The sequence below is a fragment of the Lethenteron reissneri genome, unplaced genomic scaffold (genome assembly GCF_015708825.2).
Source record: "Lethenteron reissneri isolate LAM-NWPU_2019-01 unplaced genomic scaffold, ASM1570882v1 scaffold_1900, whole genome shotgun sequence".
Classification (NCBI taxonomy): Eukaryota; Metazoa; Chordata; class Hyperoartia; order Petromyzontiformes; family Petromyzontidae; genus Lethenteron; species Lethenteron reissneri.
In genome coordinates, this window is record NW_026891664.1 from 44,060 (window position 1) to 64,634 (window position 20,575).

At 54.7% G+C, this 20,575-nt stretch overlaps 1 protein-coding gene across 7 annotated transcripts in view; it reads right to left on the bottom strand.

Annotated features, from left to right (window-relative positions):
• LOC133339560 (WAS/WASL-interacting protein family member 3) overlaps positions 1-20,575 on the bottom strand; it is a 53,540-nt gene that overhangs the window by 13,943 nt on the left and 19,022 nt on the right. For 5 of the 7 annotated variants that reach the window (XM_061547666.1, XM_061547668.1, XM_061547669.1 and 2 more), the window contains 2 exons: positions 18,119-19,947; positions 920-1,214 (listed from right to left, as the gene is read on the bottom strand). The gene's annotated coding sequence lies outside the window, so the exon portion shown is untranslated. Of the gene's footprint in view, positions 1-919; positions 1,215-14,257; positions 15,393-15,868; positions 19,948-20,575 lie in introns of those variants that run through there. The other 2 variants (XM_061547672.1, XM_061547671.1) reach the window with 2 other exon arrangements.

Below are 20,575 nucleotides of genomic sequence, written 5' to 3' on the forward strand. Positions count from 1 at the left end.
CAGCAGTGCGGCTGCTGCTTGCTCTGTGCGTCAGCTTGCGTTTCACATTCACCACCACCACCTGCCGAGCCTTGACAACGATAAACACAACCTCCGTGTTCACACTCGTGGCTACCTAGCAGCACTGCTCATGACCAGTTCATAGTAATAATGTTCCTGCTGCTGCTGTGGGTAGCGAGAGACATTGACACTCCCTGATGGATGCTGTTGGGAGTTGCATCAAAGTTGCGTTGAGTTGCACAGAGACCGTGTGGAGTTGCACTGAGGAAGTTGCGTGGAGTTGAACCGAGACATCAAGACGCAGACCTGGCTCCCTGTCCCGTCACTGCCTGGGGTCTCTGCCCCGTTGGGGCTTCCTTTCGTTGGAGCTGTACCGAGATGTTTCATAGTAGACACGAGGAAAGATTCTGGAAGACAGAACGTTAGAGACCGCCCCCCCCAACCCACCCGCCCCAAGCAATCCCACCCCAACTCTGATACGGACTCAAAGCCTGAATTAGACATTGAAAATACGAACGAATGGGAACGGAGTGGTAACTTTGTTTACCAGGTGTCCCGTTAACTGCCTGGGTTCTCACGACGACGCCCCAGACATTCGCACTTCCTTCACGGGACGCACGAGAGGGTTTGCGTGGAGTTCGAACCGAGAGAGACGTCTGTGTAAATGGGACTTGGGTATCTTGCGACTGCCTGGATTCACCGATGATCTCTCTTCCCCCTCTTTGCCGGCGTCGCGAGGACGCAGGAGACACGAGGGATTCTGGAAGATAAAACGTCAGGACCCCCCCCCCCCAACTCGAACGCAAAGCCTGAAGTAGTCGTTGATAATGAGAATGGCAACGGCGTTTAACCTCAAGTAAAACATCCACGTCACTCGTTTGGTAAGGCTGAGGATCGGGCCGGAGACTCGCACGGTTACCTGGGTTGAGAACTCGCCCAGACATCTCTCTCAAAGTTGGGGGTGGCAGGAACGGATGCCAGCGTGTCTGATTCCCCATCACCACCACCACCACCATCCGCTCAGCCTTGACAATAATAAAACACAACCTCCATGATGCTCACGCGTGGCTACAGAGCACGGCTCATTGACATTGATAAATAAAGTTGCTGTGTGGGAAATACAAGAGTCATTGACACTCCCTGGGTTGGTGTTGTACAGCAGTGCGGCTGCTTGCTCTGTGCGTCAGCTTGCGTTTCACATTCACCACCACCACCTGCCGAGCCTTGACAACGATAAACACAACCTCCGTGTTCACACTCGTGGCTACAAAGCCAAGGCCCATCACCATTGATAAACAATTATAAATGTTGACGTGTGGCTGTGAAGCACGAAGAGTTAAGGACACTCCCTGGTGGTGGCAAAGACTCTCGCCCCGCTCCTTCCACGGCTGGTTTACTTTGTGCCGATTTGTACAGCAGTCGGGGGTTGAGTTCCTCACATTCTCCACCCATCGCCACCATCACCCGCTCAGCCTTGACAACGATAAACACAGCTCCACGTTCACACCTGGCTGGCGAAGCCAACTCATGACCCAATGAGAATAACGCATGCAGAGTGAGGCGAGTCAAAGGGCACTCCCTGGTTGTGGCGGTGTCATGGGGTTTGCTGTGGTGTCTCTTCTTCCCCTTCTCCAGGGCTGGGCTTGTTGTACAGGGTAGGTAGGTAGGGCTGGACGTTTGACTAGGTTCTGTAACAGAGAACGTGAAAGGCCCCCCCCCGCCCCACCCCCAAGATTTCTGGCAAGCCACAGCAACGGACAGATTCGTATGTTCCACAGGTAACAAGTGGGTGTGTGTGGGGCGAGTCCATTGGTTTACCCAGACCACGAGGCACGCGACGTATCACCGCCTGGGCTACGGAGACGCAAGCTCTGCTCAGGGGGGAGGAGACTTCTGGAAGACATTTGGTTAAGGACAACCCCCCCCCCGCCATGCACACAGCACTGTGCACCAAAATTGCATGTGGGAGGAGTGGGACGAGTGGTTTACCGCACAGCCTGCGCCACCCACACATAGGAGGACGATGGCCGGTCGGTGGAGCTTGGTATAGAACGCCAGCAGCCAGCGAGCGGCTACAAAACGCGCACACGGGGGAGGAGGGTGCAGGGCAGACGGAGCAGCTGTGTGAGCTTCCTGTGGCTGGGCAGCAGAGGGCAGTGACGGTGGCCGATTCAGTAGCAGTGCAGAGGCGGTGATGGTGGCTGGGCAGTGCAGAGGCGGTGATGGTGGCTGGGCAGTGCAGAGGCGGTGACGGTGGCTGGGCAGTGCAGAGGCGGTGATGGTGGCTGGGCAGTGCAGAGGCGGTGATGGTGGCTGGGCAGTGCAGAGGCGGTGATGGTGGCTGGGCAGTGCAGAGGCGGTGACGGTGGCTGGGCAGTGATGGTGGCTGGGCAGTGGAGAGCGGTGATCATGGCTGGGCAGTGATGGTGGCTGGGCAGTGGAGAGCGGTGATCGTGGCTGGGCAGCAGAGGGCGGTGACGGTGGCAGAGCAGTGGCAGGCGGTGACAGTGGAGCTGTGACAGTAGCAGCGTTGCGACGGGTTACTGAGTGTGATATTTGTGACCCGACGATTGATTTCACGCCGGCAAGGAACTGCCCGTGCGAGCGAGCCCGGTGCATCTGCGTCCCCGACCCTGACCCTCTGCTTCACACGTCTCCTGGACGATGCCCACTTCCCCTCGGGCAATCTGCGCAAAAGATCAGGCCGACAAGAGTTGCTGTTGGTCGCTTTGCAATGCTCCCCCAGCCTTGCCCTCTCCAAGTCTCTTAAGCGGTGCGCAATTTCCACGTTCGTAAAAAAGTCAATTGTTAAATCTTTCCCCAAGAGGGGGGGCTGCCTCCCTTCAAGAAGCACTTGAGGAAGCAGGTTGAGTTTGGAAAATTTCACTTCAAATTCCTCCACAATTTGTCGAGCGTTCATTGTCCAATCGTTAATTTCCCCGAAGCCTTCCAGACTTCACGCGTGCCGGGGTTTTGACGTTGCCAAACTGACGTGAAGTGGCCGCGATGACTCGGGATGATAGAGTTTGTTTCATAGAGACATTTCATCCCAGCAATTAAAAAAAAAATCTCCGCAAATTCATCCTCCATTTTTAAACGTTTCACGAGCAGCGAACAGAACCTTTTGACAGGCGGTCTTTGCCCCGTTGGGGCTTCCTTTCTTTGGAGCTGTACCGAGATGTTTCAGAGTAGACACGAGGAAAGATTCTGGAAGACAGAACGTTAGACCCCCCCCCCCCAATACAAACAAATCCTGTAGTAGTAGCAGCAAGGCAAATTCAAACGCACGGCCAAAGGAGTTGCGGTGTTACCAGGAGGTCCGCTAACTGCCCGTATCCACCGCCGATTCGACCGTTTGCACTTCCTGCCTCTGCAGTTGAACCGAGACATCGAGACGCAGACCTGGCTCCCTGTCCCATCACTGCCTGGGATCTCTGCCCCGTTGGGGTTCGAACCCAAGAGACATCTGCGTGAGACAGACTTGGGCTCCTGTAACCGCCTCGATTCACCGATGATCTCTCTCTTTGCCGCTGTTGATGTGAGCAAGCCGAGATACGAGGGAGTCTGCAAGACACGGCGTTAACACCCCCCCCCCCCAGTCCCGCACCTCCGACTCACGACACACGAACACAAATTCCGTAGAAAAACGGCGACGTTTGTAAAGGCAATGGATTCGTGCCAGAGGATTTATTCCGTAGTCACCAGGTGCCCCAGACAGCGGCCTGGATTCTCCGACGACAACGCCCAGACATCGGCGCACGACGGACACACACACACTCACACGCACGAGGGTTTGCGCGCAGTTCCAAGCGAGAGCGACGTCCGTGTGAATCAAACTTGGTGGTGCTCCTGCCACCGCCTGGGTTCACCGACGATCCCTCTCTCTGCTGCTGCTGCTGCCGTCGCGAGCACGCAGGAGACGCGAGGGAGTCTGCAAGACACGGCGTGGACACAGCAACCCTCCCCACCCCCCTTCCTCCTACCCAGCCCCAACTCACGACGTGAGAACGCTAATTCTGTGGCAACGCAGCGTTTGTAAAAGCGTAACAGAGTTGTTGTTGTTTTGTGTTGGATCGCGTGAATATATTAAATGTGTCGTTGAAACCCGCCACCACCCGACACGGCCAATTGGGTAAGGTTTGTCGCGTGAACAAAACGTGCCAATTCGTCACTAGTTCTAGCACAAAAACAACATCTTATGTAGATTAGTCGCAAAAAGCCCCCTGCTGCTGCTACTGCTACTTGTTAAACGATGCCACGGCCTCCTACAGAGGCAAGCCACTCACCACCCCCTGGTTATCACCACCACCACAATCACCTCCACCACTACAATCATCCACAAGGCAACGATGGAGACACGAGAGGGTTTGCGTGCGTGAAAAGAGACCTGGGCTCCTGTAACCGCCTGGATTCGCCCATCAACTCTGTCAACTCTCTCGCTCTTCCCCCCCCCACCCCGTTGCAGTTCTTGCTGTGAGCACGCAGGAGACGCGAGTCTGCAAGACACGGCGTTAACACAACACCCACCCCCCCCTTCCCCGCCCCGTCAACTCCCGACATACGAACACAAATAAAATAACAAAAACTCACGTGTGAAAAATTAACCCGTAAAAACAAAGTTTTTCACTATAAATCCTTTATATGCGTGGCGGCTAGAGTCCTCTCGTCCTCTGGCTTGAGATGGCTGCCACCTATGGGTCAGATGATTGCCTGCCACCATTAAGCAATTGGTAATTAAATAATAAAAAATATTTTTCCCTAAAAAGTGTAAAATTACGGAAATTTTTTTCACGAACATTAATTGTCACGCACAACGAGTCTGTGTGCAAAATGTCAGCTCGATTGGATCACGGGAAGTGGGTTAAAAAACGACCGAAATATTTGCACGGTCGTAAGCGCGCAAGCAAGTTAACTTAATATAAAGGATTTAAAAAAGCATTAGATTTGGGCAGAGAAGATTTGGTGTTTACCAGGTGCCACGGAAACCGGCCCGAATTCTCCGCGACGAAGCCCAGACACCTTCACGGGACGCACGAGAGGGTTTGCGTGGAGTTGGAACCGAGAGAGACGTCTGTGTAAATGGGACTTGGGGATCTTGCGACTGCCTGAATTCACCGATGATCTCTTCTTTGCCGGCATCGCGAGGACGCAGGAGACGCGAGGGATTCTGGAAGATAAAACGTCAGGACCCCCCCCCCCCCCAACTCCGATACGAACGCAGTAAAGTAGCCCCCTCCCCTCTCTCTCTCCCACCCCACGCAGCCCCACGTCCAACCCAACCACCAACTCTGATACCGACACAAACACCGCTGCAGTCACGAGCAAAAGTGAATGTCAGAGTGGTCGTGGTGCTACCGGGTGCCGGTACAACCGCCTGGAATCACCGCCGACTGACGCAGACCTTGGGCCTCCTCCTCCTCCTCAAGTTTGAGCGCGAGTAGACGGGGTGGAGGAGTCTGCAGGTTGCAGCGTTAGAGGAACCCCCCCTGCCCCAACTCCCAGTCAACAATCTTGAAAGCGACGGGTGGCACAGGAGCGGCGCTGTCACCAGGAGGTACGTTCACTGTCTGGGTTCTCGCGACGACGCCCCAGACATCCGCACTTGCTTTACGGGACGCACGAGAGGGTTTGCGTGGAGTTCGAACCGAGAGAGACGTCTGTGCAAATGGGACTTGGGGATCTTGCGACTGCCTAGATTCACCGATGATCTCTCTTCCCGCTCTTTGCCGGCGTCGCGAGGACGCAGGAGACGCGAGGGATTCTGGAAGATAAAACGTCAGGACCCCCCCCCCCCCCCCAACTCCGATACGAACGCAAAGCCTGAAGTAGTCGTTGATAATTCGAATGACAACGGCGTTTTAACTTTACCAGGTGTCCCGTTAACGGCCTGGATTCTCCCGACGACGCCCCAGACATCTGCACGCCCTCCACTCCGCTTGCGCAACACGAAGCCGCGTGGAGTTGAACCGAGACATCGAGACGCAGACCTGGCTCCCTGTCCCGTCACTGCCTGGGATCTCTGCCCCGTTGGGGCTTCCTTTCGTTGGAGCTGTACCGAGATGTTTGACGTTTGAGCGAGAGTAGACCGGGGAGAGGATTCTGGAAGACAGAACGTGAGACACCCCCCCCCCACAAACACAAGGCCTGTAGCAGCAGTAGCAGCGAGGCAAATGTGAACGTCAAAGTGTTGACGGTGTTACCGGGTCCCGTTAACCGCCTGGAATGGCCGATGACAGAGGAGCAATTTGCGCTTCCTTCCCTGTTGCTCTCCCCCCTTGTACGATGTCGCGAGGTTGCTTGGGAGTTGCACAGAGAACACGTGGAGTTGCACTGAGGTTGCGAGGAGTTGGAGCAAGGTTGAATGAAATTGTTCTGAGGTTACGTAGAGTTGCACCGAGGTTACGTGGAGTTGCACTGAGGAAGTTGCGTGGAGTTGAACGAGACGTCTGCGCTAGGCACAACTGCTGGGGTCCTGTAACATAGAACGTTAGGAGCCCCTCCCCCTACCCGATACAAACAAATCCTGTAGTAGTAGCAGCAAGGCAAATTCAAACGCACGGCCAAAAAGGTGTTGGCGGTGTTACCAGGAGGTCCGCTGTCTGAGATTTCCCCGATGATGCCCCAGAGATCTGAACTTCCTTCACGGGACGCACGAGAGGGTTTGCGTGGAGTTGGAACCGAGAGAGACGTCTGTGTAAATGGGACTTGGGGATCTTGCGACTGCCTGGATTCACCGTTGATCTCTCTTCCCGCTCTTTGCCGGCGTCGCGAGGACGCAGGAGACGCGAGGGATTCTGGAAGATAAAACGTCAGGACCCCCCCCCCCCCAACTCCGATACGAACGCAAAGCCTGAAGTAGTCGTTGATAATTCGAATGGCAACGGCGTTTTAACTTTACCAGGTGTCCCGTTAACGGCCTGGATTCTCCCGACGACGCCCCAGACATCTGCACGCCCTCCACTCCGCTTGCGCAACACGAAGCCGCGTGGAGTTGAACCGAGACATCGAGACGCAGACCTGGCTCCCTGTCCCGTCACTGCCTGGGGTCTCTGCCCCGTTGGGGCTTCCTTGGTTTGGAGCTGTACAGAGATGTTTGAGCGAGAGTAGACCGGGGAGAGGATTCTGGAAGACAGAACGTTAGAGACCCCTCCCCACCACTCCCACTGACACAAACACAAGGCCTGTAGCAGCAGTAGCAGCGAGGCAAATGTGAACGTCAAAGTGTTGACGGTGTTACCGGGTCCCGTTAACCGCCTGGAATGGCCGATGACAGAGGAGCAATTTGCGCTTCCTTCCCTGTTGCTCTCCCCCCTTGTACGATGTCGCGAGGTTGCTTGGGAGTTGCACAGAGAACGCGTGGAGTTGCACTGAAGTTGCGAGGAGTTGGAGCAAGGTTGCGTGAAGGTGTTCTGAGGTTACGTAGAGTTGCAGCGAGGTAACGTGGAGTTGGACAGAGAACGTGTGGAGGTGAGGAGTTGGAGCAAGGTTGAATGAAAATGTTCTGAGGTTACGTGGAGTTGAACCGAGTTGCCTGGAGTTGCAGCGAGGTTGTGTGGAGTTGCACTGAGGAAGTTGCGTGGAGTTGAACGAGACGTCTGCGCGAGGCACAACTGCTGGGGTCCTGTAACATAGAACGTTAGGAGCCCCCCCTCCCCCCCTCCCCGATACAAACAAATCCTGTAGTAGCAGCAGCAAGGCAAATTCAAACGCACGGCCAAAAAGGTGTTGGCGGTGTTACCAGGAGGTCCGCTGTCTGAGATTTCCCCGATGATGCCCCAGACATCTGAACTTCCTTAACGGGACGCACGAGAGAGTTTGCGTGGAGTTGGAACCGAGAGAGACGTCTGTGTAAATGGGACTTGGGGATCTTGCGACTGCCTGGATCCACCGATGATCTCTCTTCCCGCTCTTTGCCGGCGTCGTGAGGACGCAGGAGACGCGAGGGATTCTGGAAGATAAAACGTCAGGACCCCCCCCCCCCCCCAACACGAACGCAAAGCCTGAAGTAGTCGTTGATAATGCCAATGGCAACGGCGTTTTAACTTTACCAGGTGTCCCGTTAACGGCCTGGATTCTCCCGACGACGCCCCAGACATCTGCACGCCCTCCACTCCGCTTGCGCAACACGAAGCCGCGTGGAGTTGAACCGAGACATCGAGACGCAGACCTGGCTCCCTGTCCCGTCACTGCCTGGGATCTCTGCCCCGTTGGGGCTTCCTTTCGTTGGAGCTGTACCGAGATGTTTGACGTTTGAGCGAGAGTAGACCGGGGAGAGGATTCTGGAAGACAGAACGTGAGACACCCCCCCCCCACAAACACAAGGCCTGTAGCAGCAGTAGCAGCGAGGCAAATGTGAACGTCAAAGTGTTGACGGTGTTACCGGGTCCCGTTAACCGCCTGGAATGGCCGATGACAGAGGAGCAATTTGCGCTTCCTTCCCTGTTGCTCTCCCCCCTTGTACGATGTCGCGAGGTTGCTTGGGAGTTGCACAGAGAACACGTGGAGTTGCACTGAGGTTGCGAGGAGTTGGAGCAAGGTTGAATGAAATTGTTCTGAGGTTACGTAGAGTTGCACCGAGGTTACGTGGAGTTGCACTGAGGAAGTTGCGTGGAGTTGAACGAGACGTCTGCGCTAGGCACAACTGCTGGGGTCCTGTAACATAGAACGTTAGGAGCCCCTCCCCCCTCCCCGATACAAACAAATCCTGTAGTAGTAGCAGCAAGGCAAATTCAAACGCACGGCCAAAAAGGTGTTGGCGGTGTTACCAGGAGGTCCGCTGTCTGAGATTTCCCCGATGATGCCCCAGAGATCTGAACTTCCTTCACGGGACGCACGAGAGGGTTTGCGTGGAGTTGGAACCGAGAGAGACGTCTGTGTAAATGGGACTTGGGGATCTTGCGACTGCCTGGATTCACCGTTGATCTCTCTTCCCGCTCTTTGCCGGCGTCGCGAGGACGCAGGAGACGCGAGGGATTCTGGAAGATAAAACGTCAGGACCCCCCCCCCCCCCAACTCCGATACGAACGCAAAGCCTGAAGTAGTCGTTGATAATTCGAATGGCAACGGCGTTTTAACTTTACCAGGTGTCCCGTTAACGGCCTGGATTCTCCCGACGACTCCCCAGACATCTGCACGCCCTCCACTCCGCTTGCGCAACACGAAGCCGCGTGGAGTTGAACCGAGACATCGAGACGCAGACCTGGCTCCCTGTCCCGTCACTGCCTGGGGTCTCTGCCCCGTTGGGGCTTCCTTGGTTTGGAGCTGTACAGAGATGTTTGAGCGAGAGTAGACCGGGGAGAGGATTCTGGAAGACAGAACGTTAGAGACCCCTCCCCACCACTCCCACTGACACAAACACAAGGCCTGTAGCAGCAGTAGCAGCGAGGCAAATGTGAACGTCAAAGTGTTGACGGTGTTACCGGGTCCCGTTAACCGCCTGGAATGGCCGATGACAGAGGAGCAATTTGCGCTTCCTTCCCTGTTGCTCTCCCCCCTTGTACGATGTCGCGAGGTTGCTTGGGAGTTGCACAGAGAACGCGTGGAGTTGCACTGAAGTTGCGAGGAGTTGGAGCAAGGTTGCGTGAAGGTGTTCTGAGGTTACGTAGAGTTGCAGCGAGGTAACGTGGAGTTGGACAGAGAACGTGTGGAGGTGAGGAGTTGGAGCAAGGTTGAATGAAAATGTTCTGAGGTTACGTGGAGTTGAACCGAGTTGCCTGGAGTTGCAGCGAGGTTGTGTGGAGTTGCACTGAGGAAGTTGCGTGGAGTTGAACGAGACGTCTGCGCGAGGCACAACTGCTGGGGTCCTGTAACATAGAACGTTAGGAGCCCCTCCCCCCTCCCCCCCTCCCCGATACAAACAAATCCTGTAGTAGCAGCAGCAAGGCAAATTCAAACGCACGGCCAAAAGGTGTTGGCGGTGTTACCAGGAGGTCCGCTGTCTGAGATTTCCCCGATGATGCCCCAGACATCTGAACTTCCTTAACGGGACGCACGAGAGAGTTTGCGTGGAGTTGGAACCGAGAGAGACGTCTGTGTAAATGGGACTTGGGGATCTTGCGACTGCCTGGATCCACCGATGATCTCTCTTCCCGCTCTTTGCCGGCGTCGTGAGGACGCAGGAGACGCGAGGGATTCTGGAAGATAAAACGTCAGGACCCCCCCCCCCCCCCCCCCCAACACGAACGCAAAGCCTGAAGTAGTCGTTGATAATGCCAATGGCAACGGCGTTTAACCTCAAGTAAAACATCCACGTCGCTCGTTTGGCGAGCAAGGCCGAGGATCGGGCCGGAGACTCACACGGTTACCTGGGTTGAGAACTCGCCCAGACATCTCTCTCAAAAGTTGGGGGTGGCAGGAACGGATGCCAGCGATTCACCATCACCACCACCATCATCCGCTCAGCCTTGACAACGATAAACACAACCTCCGTATGTCCACGTGTGGGCTACACAGCCAAGGCTCATTGCCATTGATAAATAAAGTTGCTGTGCGGGAAGGACAAGAGTCATTGACACTCCCTGGTGGATGGTAATGGCCGTACGGCTTCTCCCCCCTGCCACCCAGGGCTGGGTTGGTGTTGTACAGCAGTGCGGCTGCTTGCTCTGTGCGTCAGCTTGCGTTTCACATTCACCACCACCACCACCTGCTGAGCCTTGACAACGATAAACACAACCTCCGTGTTCACACTCGTGGGCTAAAGAGCCAAGGCCCATCACCATTGATAAACAATTATAAATGTTGCCGTGTGGCTGTGAAGCACGAAGAGTTAAGGACACTCCCTGGTGGTGGCAAAGACTCTCGCCCCGCTCCTTCCACGGCTGGTTTACTTTGTGCCGATTTGTACAGCAGTCGGGGGTTGAGTTCCTCACATTCTCCACCCATCGCCACCATCACCCGCTCAGCCTTGACAACGATAAACACAGCTCAACGTTCACACCTGGCTGGCGAAGCCAACTCATGACCCATTGAGAATAACGCATGCAGAGTGAGGCGAGTCAAAGGGCACTCCCTGGTTGTGGCGGTGTCATGGGGCTTGCTGTGGTGTCTCTTCTTCCCCTTCTGCAGGGCTGGGCTTGTTGTACAGGGTAGGTAGGTAGGGCTGGACGTTTGACTAGGTTCTGTAACAGAGAACGTGAAAGGCCCCCCCCACCCCCCCTCAAGATTTCTGGCAAGCCACAGCAACGGACAGATTCGTAAACGGGTGTGTGGGGGGAGACCTTTGGTTTACCCAGACCACGAGGCACGAGACGTCTCACCGCCTGGGCTACGGAGACGCAAGCTCTGCTCAGCGGGAAGGAGATGGGGGGGGGGGGGGAGAAACTTCTGGAAGACATTTGGTTAAGGACAACCCCCCCGCCCACCCAATGCCTTCTTCCATGCACACAGCACTTTGCACCACGTGGGGTAAAATTGCATGTGGGAGGAGTGGGACGATTGCTTTACCGCACAGCCTGCGCCACCCACACATAGGACGATGGCCGGTCGGTGGAGCTTGGTATAGAACGCCAGCAGCCAGCGAGCGGCTACAAAACGCGCACACGGGGGAGGAGGGTGCAGGGCAGACGGAGCAGCTGTGTGAGCTTCGTGTGGCTGGGCAGCAGAGGGCAGTGACGGTGGCCGATTCAGTAGCAGTGCAGAGGCGGTGATGGTGGCTGGGCAGTGCAGAGGCGGTGATGGTGGCTGGGCAGTGCAGAGGCGGTGACGGTGGCTGGGCAGTGCAGAGGCGGTGATGGTGGCTGGGCAGTGCAGAGGCGGTGATGATGGCTGGGCAGTGCAGAGGCGGTGATGATGGCTGGGCAGTGCAGAGGCGGTGACGGTGGCTGGGCAGTGCAGAGGCGGTGATGGTGGCTGGGCAGTGCAGAGGCGGTGACGGTGGCTGGGCAGTGCAGAGGCGGTGATGGTGGCTGGGCAGTGATGGTGGCTGGGCAGTGGAGAGCGGTGATCATGGCTGGGCAGTGATGGTGGCTGGGCAGTGGAGAGCGGTGATCGTGGCTGGGCAGCAGAGGGCGGTGACGGTGGCAGAGCAGTGGCAGGCGGTGACAGTGGAGCTGTGACAGTAGCAGCGTTGCGACGGGTTACTGAGTGTGATATTTGTGACCCGACGATTGATTTCACGCCGGCAAGGAACCGCCTGTGCGAGCGAGCCCGGTGCATCTGCGTCCCCGACCCTCTGCTTCACACGTCTCCTGGACAATGCCCACTTCCCCTCGGGCAATCTGCGCAAAAGATCAGGCCGACAAGAGTTGCTGTTGGTCGCTTTGCAATGCTCCCCCAGCCTTGCCCCCTCCAAGTCTCTTAAGCGGTGCGCAATTTCCACGTTCGTAAAAAAGTCAATTGTTAAATCTTTCCCCAAGAGGGGGGGCTGCCTCCCTTCAAGAAGCACTTGAGGAAGCAAGTCGAGTTTGGAAAATTTCACTTCAAATTCCTCCACAATTTGTCGAGCGTTCATTGTCCAATCGTTAATTTCCCCGAAGCCTTCCAGACTTCACGCGTGCCGGGGTTTTGACGTTGCCAAACTGACGTGAAGTGGCCGCGATGACTCGGGATGATAGAGTTTGTTTCATAGAGACATTTCATCCCAGCAATTAAAAAAAAAATCTCCGCAAATTCATCCTCCATTTTTAAACGTTTCACGAGCAGCGAACAGAACCTTTTGACAGGCGGTCTTTGCCCCGTTGGGGCTTCCTTTCTTTGGAGCTGTACCGAGATGTTTCAGAGTAGACACGAGGAAAGATTCTGGAAGACAGAACGTTAGAGACCCCCCCCCCCCCAATACAAACAAATCCTGTAGTAGTAGCAGCAAGGCAAATTCAAACGCACGGCCAAAGGAGTTGCGGTGTTACCAGGAGGTCCGCTAACTGCCCGTATCCACCGCCGATTCGACCGTTTGCACTTCCTGCCTCTGCAGTTGAACCGAGACATCGAGACGCAGACCTGGCTCCCTGTCCCATCACTGCCTGGGGTCTCTGCCCCGTTGGGGCTTCCTTGGTTTGGAGCTGTACCGAGATGTTTGACGTTTGAGCGAGAGTAGACCAGGGAGAGGATTCTGGAAGACAGAACATTAGAGAACCCCCCCACCTACTCCCCCGATACAAACACAACTCCGGTAGTAGCGAGGCAAATTCAAACAGACGCCAAAGTATTTGTGGTGTTACCAGGTGCCGGTACAACCGCCTGGAATCGCCGCCGACTGACGCAGACCTTGGGCCTCCTCCTCCTCCTCAAGTTTGAGCGCGAGTAGACGGGGTGGAGGAGTCTGCAGGTTGCAGCGTTAGAGGAACCCCCCCTGCCCCAACTCCCAGTCAACAATCTTGAAAGCGACGGGTGGCACAGGAGCTGCGCTGTTACCAGGAGGTGCGTTCACTGCCTGGGTTCTCACGACGACGCCCCAGACATCTGCACGCCCTCCACTCCGCTTGCACAACACGAAGCCGCGTGGAGTTGAACCGAGACATCAAGACGCAGACCTGGCTCCCTGTCCCGTCACTGCCTGGGATCTCTGCCCCGTTGGTGCTTCCTTTCGTTGGAGCTGTACCGAGATGTTTGAGCGAGAGTAGACCAGGGAGAGGATTCTGGAAGATAAACCGTTAGGACACCCACCCCCCCAACCCACCCCCAGCAGAAATTTGAGTGCAGAAGCAACGTCTGTAGTGAAAACAAACTTGAACAGGTGGCAAAAGAGTTGCGCTGTTACCAGGTTCCATGGAAACTGCCTGGATTCTCCCGACGAAGCCCTGATATTCCCACTTCCTTCACGGGACGCACGAGAGGGTTTGCGTGGAGTTCGAACCGAGAGAGACGTCTGTGTAAATGGGACTTGGGGATCTTGTGACTGCCTGGATTCACCGATGATCTCTCTTCCCGCTCTTTGCCGGCGTCGCGAGGACGCACGAGACGTGAGGGATTCTGGAAGATAAAACGTCAGGACCCCCCCCCCCCCCCCAACTCCGATACGAACGCAAAGCCTGAAGTAGTCGTTGACGATGCCAATGGCAACGGCGTTTTAACTTTACCAGGTGTCCCATCACTGCCTGGGATCTCTGCCCCGTTGGGGTTCGAACCCAAGAGACATCTGCGTGAGACAGACTTGGGCTCCTGTAACCGCCTCGATTCACCGATGATCTCTCTCTTTGCCGCTGTTGATGTGAGCAAGCCGAGATACGAGGGAGTCTGCAAGACACGGCGTTAACACCCCCCCCCCCCCAGTCCCGCACCTCTGACTCACGACACACGAACACAAATTCCGTAGAAAAACGGCGACGTTTGTAAAGGCAATGGATTCGTGCCAGAGGATTTATTCCGTAGTCACCAGGTGCCCCAGACAGCGGCCTGGATTCTCCGACGACAACGCCCAGACATCGGCGCACGACGGACACACACACTCACACGCACGAGGGTTTGCGCGCAGTTCCAAGCGAGAGCGACGTCCGTGTGAATCAAACTTGGTGGTGCTCCTGCCACCGCCTGGGTTCACCGACGATCCCTCTCTGCTGCTGCTGCTGCTGCTGCCGCGAGCACGCAGGAGACGCGAGGGAGTCTGCAAGACACGGCGTGAACACAGCAACCCTCCCCACCCCCCTTCCTCCTACCCGGCCCCAACTCACGACGTGAGAACGCTAATTCTGTGGCAACGCAACGTTTGTAAAAGCGTAACAAGAGTTAAATTTCGATTTAAAGATTTCGTGACTGCAGCAGGGATTCATCTTCTTGGTTCTTTCGGTAAAGTCATCACGTAGAAGAGGAATAATAAAATAATAATAATACAATTAATTAATTCACGACGTTTCGGCCACAACGCATTCAGACTGTCTTCTCGACAGACCTGTTCTCCACCTGAGGACGGCTGCTTGCGTTGTGGCCGAAATGTCGTGAGAATTATTTTATGTTTTATTTTTATTATTTCCATTCTACGTGATGACTTTACCGAAACAACCAAGAAGACGTAACAGAGTTGTTGTTGTTGTTGGGTTGGATCTCGTGAATATATTAAATGTGTCGTTGAAACCCGCCACCACCCGACACGGCCAATTGGGTAAGGTTTGTCGCGTGAACAAGACGTGCCAATTCGTCACTAGTTCTAGCACAAAACCAACATCTTATGTAGAGTGGTTGCAAAAAGCCCCCTGCTGCTGCTGCTGCTACTTGTTAAACGATGCCACGGCCTCCTACAGAGGCAAGCCACTCACCACCCCCTGGTTATCACCACCACCACAATCACCTCCACCACTACAATCATCCACAAGGCAACGATGGAGACACGAGAGGGTTTGCGTGCGTGAAAAGAGACCTGGGCTCCTGTAACCGCCTGGATTCGCCCATCAACTCTGTCAACTCTCTCGCTCTTCCCCCCACCCCGTTGCAGTTCTTGCTGTGAGCACGCAGGAGACGCGAGTCTGCAAGACACGGCGTTAACACAACACCCACCCCCCCTTCCCCGCCCCGTCAACTCCCGACATACGAACACAAATAAAATAACAAAAACTCACGTGTTAAAAATTAACCCGTAAAAACAAAGTTTTTCACTATAAATCCTTTATATGCGTGGCGGCTAGAGTCCTCTCGTCCGCTGGCTTGAGATGGCTGCCACCTATGGGTCAGATGATTGCCTGCCACCATTAAGCAATTGGTAATTAAATATAATAAAAAATACATTTCCTATAAAGTGGAAAGTTCCGGAAATTTTTTTCACGAAAATAAATTGTCACGCACAACGAGTCTGTGTGCAAAATGTCAGCCCGATTGGATCACGGGAAGTGGGTTAAAAAACGACCGAAAGATTTGCACGGTCGTAAGCGCGCAAGCAAGTGAACTTAATATAAAGGATTTAAAAAAGCGCTATATTTGGGCAGAGAAGATTTGTGGTGTTTACCAGGTGCCACGGAAACCGGCCCGAATTCTCCGCGACGAAGCCCAGACACCTTCACGGGACGCACGAGAGGGTTTGCGTGGAGTTGGAACCGAGAGAGACGTCTGTGCAAATGGGACATGGGGATCTTGCGACTGCCTGGATTCACCGATGATCTCTCTTCCCGCTCTTTGCCGGCGTCGCGAGGACGCACGAGACGCGAGGGATTCTGGAAGATAAAACGTCAGGACTCCCCCCCCACCCCCAACTCCGATACGAACGCAAAGCCTGAAGTAGTCGTTGATAACTTGAATGGCAACGGCGTTTTAACTTTACCAGGTGTCCCGTTAGCGGCCTGGATTCTCCCGACGACGCCCCAGACATCTGCACGCCCTCCACTCCGCTTGCGCAACACGAAGCCGCGTGGAGTTGAACCGAGACAGAGACGCAGACCTGGCTCCCTGTCCCGTCACTGCCTGGGATCTCTGCCCCGTTGGGGCTTCCTTGGTTTGGAGCTGTACCGAGATGTTTGACGTTTGAGCGAGAGTAGACCGGGGAGAGGATTCTGGAAGACAGAACGTTAGAGACCCCCCCCCACTCCCCCTGACACAAACACAAGGCCTGTAGCAGCAGTAGCAGCGAGGCAAATGTGAACGTCAAAGTGTTGACGGTGTTACCGGGTCCCGTTAACCGCCTGGAATGGCCGATGACAGAGGAGCAATTTGCGCTTCCTTCCCTGTTGCTCTCCCCCCTTGTACGATGTCGCGAGGTTGCTTGGGAGTTGCACAGAGAACGCGTGGAGTTGCACTGGAGTTGCGAGGAGTTGGAGCAAGGTTGCGTGAAGGCGTTCTGAGGTTACGTAGAGTTGCAGCGAGGTTGTGTGGAGTTGCACTGAGGAAGTTGCGTGGAGTTGAACGAGACGTCTGCGCTAGGCACAACTGCTGGGGTCCTGTAACATAGAACGTTAGGAGCCCCTCCCCCCTCCCCCACCCCAGATCCACAAGGGCCAACACTGCACACTGCTTGCTAGCAATGTCACCATCAACGCCCTTTGCTGGCTTAGGGAAATATTCAGGACGGCCGTAAGAAAACACCGATTTAAATCTTCAGGTCACATTTCGTAAACTTGACGCTGTGGTCATTTGCTAATAAAAGTGTCAAGTTTTGCCTCGTTTAAAACTTTCACAAAGTCCTGCCTGACAACTTTTCCCCGCGTGGCCGATTACGAAAAGCAAAACATAATAGGGGTTTTTCCCCTCCGATGTTCTGAGGTTACGTAGAGTTGCATCGAGGTAACTACAAATCCTGTAGTAAGTAGCAGCAAGACAAACTCCAACGCACGGCCAAAGGAGTTGCGGTGTTACCAGGAAATCCGCTGTCTGGGTTTTCCCGACGAATGTCCCAGAGTTCAAACCGAGAGAGACGTCTGTGTAAATGGGACTTGGGGATCTTGCGACTGCCTGGATTCACCGATGATCTCTCTTCCCGCTCTTTGCCGGCGTCGCGAGGACGCAGGAGACACGAGGGATTCTGGAAGATAAAACGTCAGGACCCCCCCCCCCCCCCCAACTCCCATACGAACGCAAAGCCTGAAGTAGTCGTTGATAATGCCAATGGCAACGGCGTTTAACCTCAAGTAAAACATCCACATCGCTCGTTTGGTAAGGCCGAGGATCGGGCCGGAGACTCGCACGGTTACCTGGGTTGAGAACTCGCCCAGACATCTCTCTCAAAGTTGGGGGTGGCAGGAACGGATGCCAGCGTGTCTGATTCCCCATCACCACCACCATCCGCTCAGCCTTGACAATAATAAAACACAACCTCCATGATGCTCACGCGTGGCTACAGAGCACGGCTCATTGCCATTGATCATAAATAATGCTGCTGCTGCTGTGGGTAGCGAGAGACATTGACACTCCCTGATGGACGCTGTTGGTTGTCTCTGGCCCCTCCTGTCCAGGACTGGGTTGTAACAGCTGCAGGGGGTTGCGCATCTCCCATTCCGCCCATCGCCACCACCGCCATCATCCGCTCAGCCTTGACAATGATAAACACAACCTCCGTATGTCCACGTGTGGGCTACACAGCCAAGGCTCATTGCCATTGATAAATAAAGTTGCTGTGCGGGAAGGACAAGAGTCATTGACACTCCCTGGTGGATGGTAATGGCCGTACGGCTTCTCCCCCCTTCCACCCAGGGCTGGGTTGGTGTTGTACAGCAGTGCGGCTGCTTGCTCTGTGCGACAGCTTGCGTTTCACATTCACCACCACCACCACCTGCCGAGCCTTGACAACGATAAACACAACCTCCGTGTTCACACTCGTGGCTACCTAGCAGCACTGCTCATGACCAGTTCATAGTTATAATGTTTTTCTGCTGCTGTGGGTAGCAAGAGACATTGACACTCCCTGATGGATGCTGTTGGGAGTTGCATCAAAGTTGCGTTGAGTAGCACCGAGGTTACGTGGAGTTGCACTGAGGAAGTTGCGTGGAGTTGAACGAGACGTCTGCGCTAAGCACAACTGCTGGGGTCCTGTAACATAGAACGTTAGGAGCCCCTCCCCCCTCCCCGATACAAACAAACCCTGTAGTAGTAGCAGCAAGGCAAATTCAAACGCACGGCCAAAAAGGTGTTGGCGGTGTTACCAGGAGGTCCGCTGTCTGAGATTTCCCCGATGATGCCCCAGACATCTGAACTTCCTTCACGGGACGCACGAGAGGGTTTGCGTGGAGTTCGAACCGAGAGAGACGTCTGTGTAAATCGAACTTGGGGATCTTGTGACTGCCTGGATCCACCGATGATCTCTCTTCCCCCTCTTTGACGGCGTCGCGAGGACGCAGGAGACGCGAGGGATTCTGGAAGATAAAACGTCAGGACCCCCCCCCCCCCCCCCAACTCCGACACGAACGCAAAGCCTGAAGTAGTCGTTGATAATGCCAATGGCAACGGCGTTTAACCTCAAGTACAACATCCACGTCGCTCGTTTGGTGAGCAAGGCCGAGGATCGGGCCGGAGACTCGCACGGTTACCTGGGTTGAGAACTCGCCCAGACATCTCTCTCAAAGTTGGGGGTGGCAGGAACGGATGCCAGCGTGTCTGATTCCCCATCACCACCACCATCCGCTCAGCCTTGACAACAATAAAACACAAACTCCATGATGCTCACGCGTGGCTACAGAGCACGGCTCATTGCCATTGATCATAAATAATGCTGCTGCTGCTGCTGCTGTGGGTAGCAAGAGACATTGACACTCCCTGATGGACGCTGTTGGTTGTCTCTGGCTCTCCTGTCCAGGACTGGGATCTCTGCCACGTTGGGGATTCCTTTCGTTGGAGCTGTACCGAGATGTTTCAGAGTAGACACGAGGAAAGATTCTGGAAGACAGATCGTTAGAGACCCCCCCCCCCCAACCAATCCCACCAACTCTGATACGGACTCAAAGCCTGAATTAGACATTGAAAATACGAACGAAAGGCAACGGCGTGGTAACTTTGTTTACCAGGTGTCCCGTTAACTGCCTGGATTCTCCCGACGACGCCCCAGACATCTGCACTTCTTTCACGGGACGCACGAGACGGTTTGCGTGGAGTTCGAACCGAGAGCGACGTCTGTGTAAATCGGACTTGGGGATCTTGTGACTGCCTGGATTCACCGATGATCTCTGTTCCCCCTCTTTGCTGCTGCTGCTGTTGCTATGAGCACGCAGAGACGCAAGGGAGTCTGCAAGACACGGCGTTAACACCCCCCCCCTCCCAGTCCCGCACCTCCGACTCACGACACACGAACACAAATTCCGAAGAAACACAGCGACGTTTGTAACAGCAATGGATTCGTGCCGGAGGATTTATTCCGTAGTCACCAGGTGCCCCAGACAGCGGCCTGGATTCTCCGACGACAACGCCCAGACATCGGCGCACGACAGACACACACTCACACATACTCACACACACACACACACGAGGGTTTGCGCGCAGTTCCAAGCGAGAGCGACGTCCGTGTGAATCAAACTTGGTGGTGCTCCTGCCACCGCCTGGGTTCACCGACGATCCCTCTCTGCTGCTGCTGCTGCCGTCGCGAGCACGCAGGAGACGCGAGGGAGTCTGCAAGACACGGCGTGGACACAGCAACCCTCCCCACCCCCCTTCCTCCTACCCAGCCCCAACTCACGACGTGAGAACGCTAATTCCGTGGCAACGCAACGTTTGTAAAAGCGTAACAGAGTTAAATTTCGATTTAAAGATTTCGTGACTGCAGCAGGGATTCATCTTCTTGGTTCTTTCGGTGAAGTCATCACGTAGAAGGGAAATAATAAAATAATAATAATAAAACAATTAATTAATTCACGACGTTTCGGCCATAACGCATTCAGACTGTCTTCTCGACAGACCTGTTCTCCACCTGAGGACGGCTGCTTGCGTTGTGGCCGAAACGTCGTGAGAATTATTTGATTGTTTTATTTTCATTATTTCCATTCTACGTGATGACTTTACCGAAAGAACCAAGAAGACATAACAGAGTTGTTGTTGTTGTTGTTGGGTTGGATCTCGTGAATATATTAAATGTGTCGTTGAAACCCGCCACCACCCGACACGGCCAATTGGTAAAAAAATGTGTCACGTTGACAAAAAAGAGAGTTCATTACTTTAGCCCGCCGGTGTGTTAAAGAGTGAATCCACATTTACAATCCGAGTAACAGCGACGTTTCGCTGGAAACTACATCCGGCACGT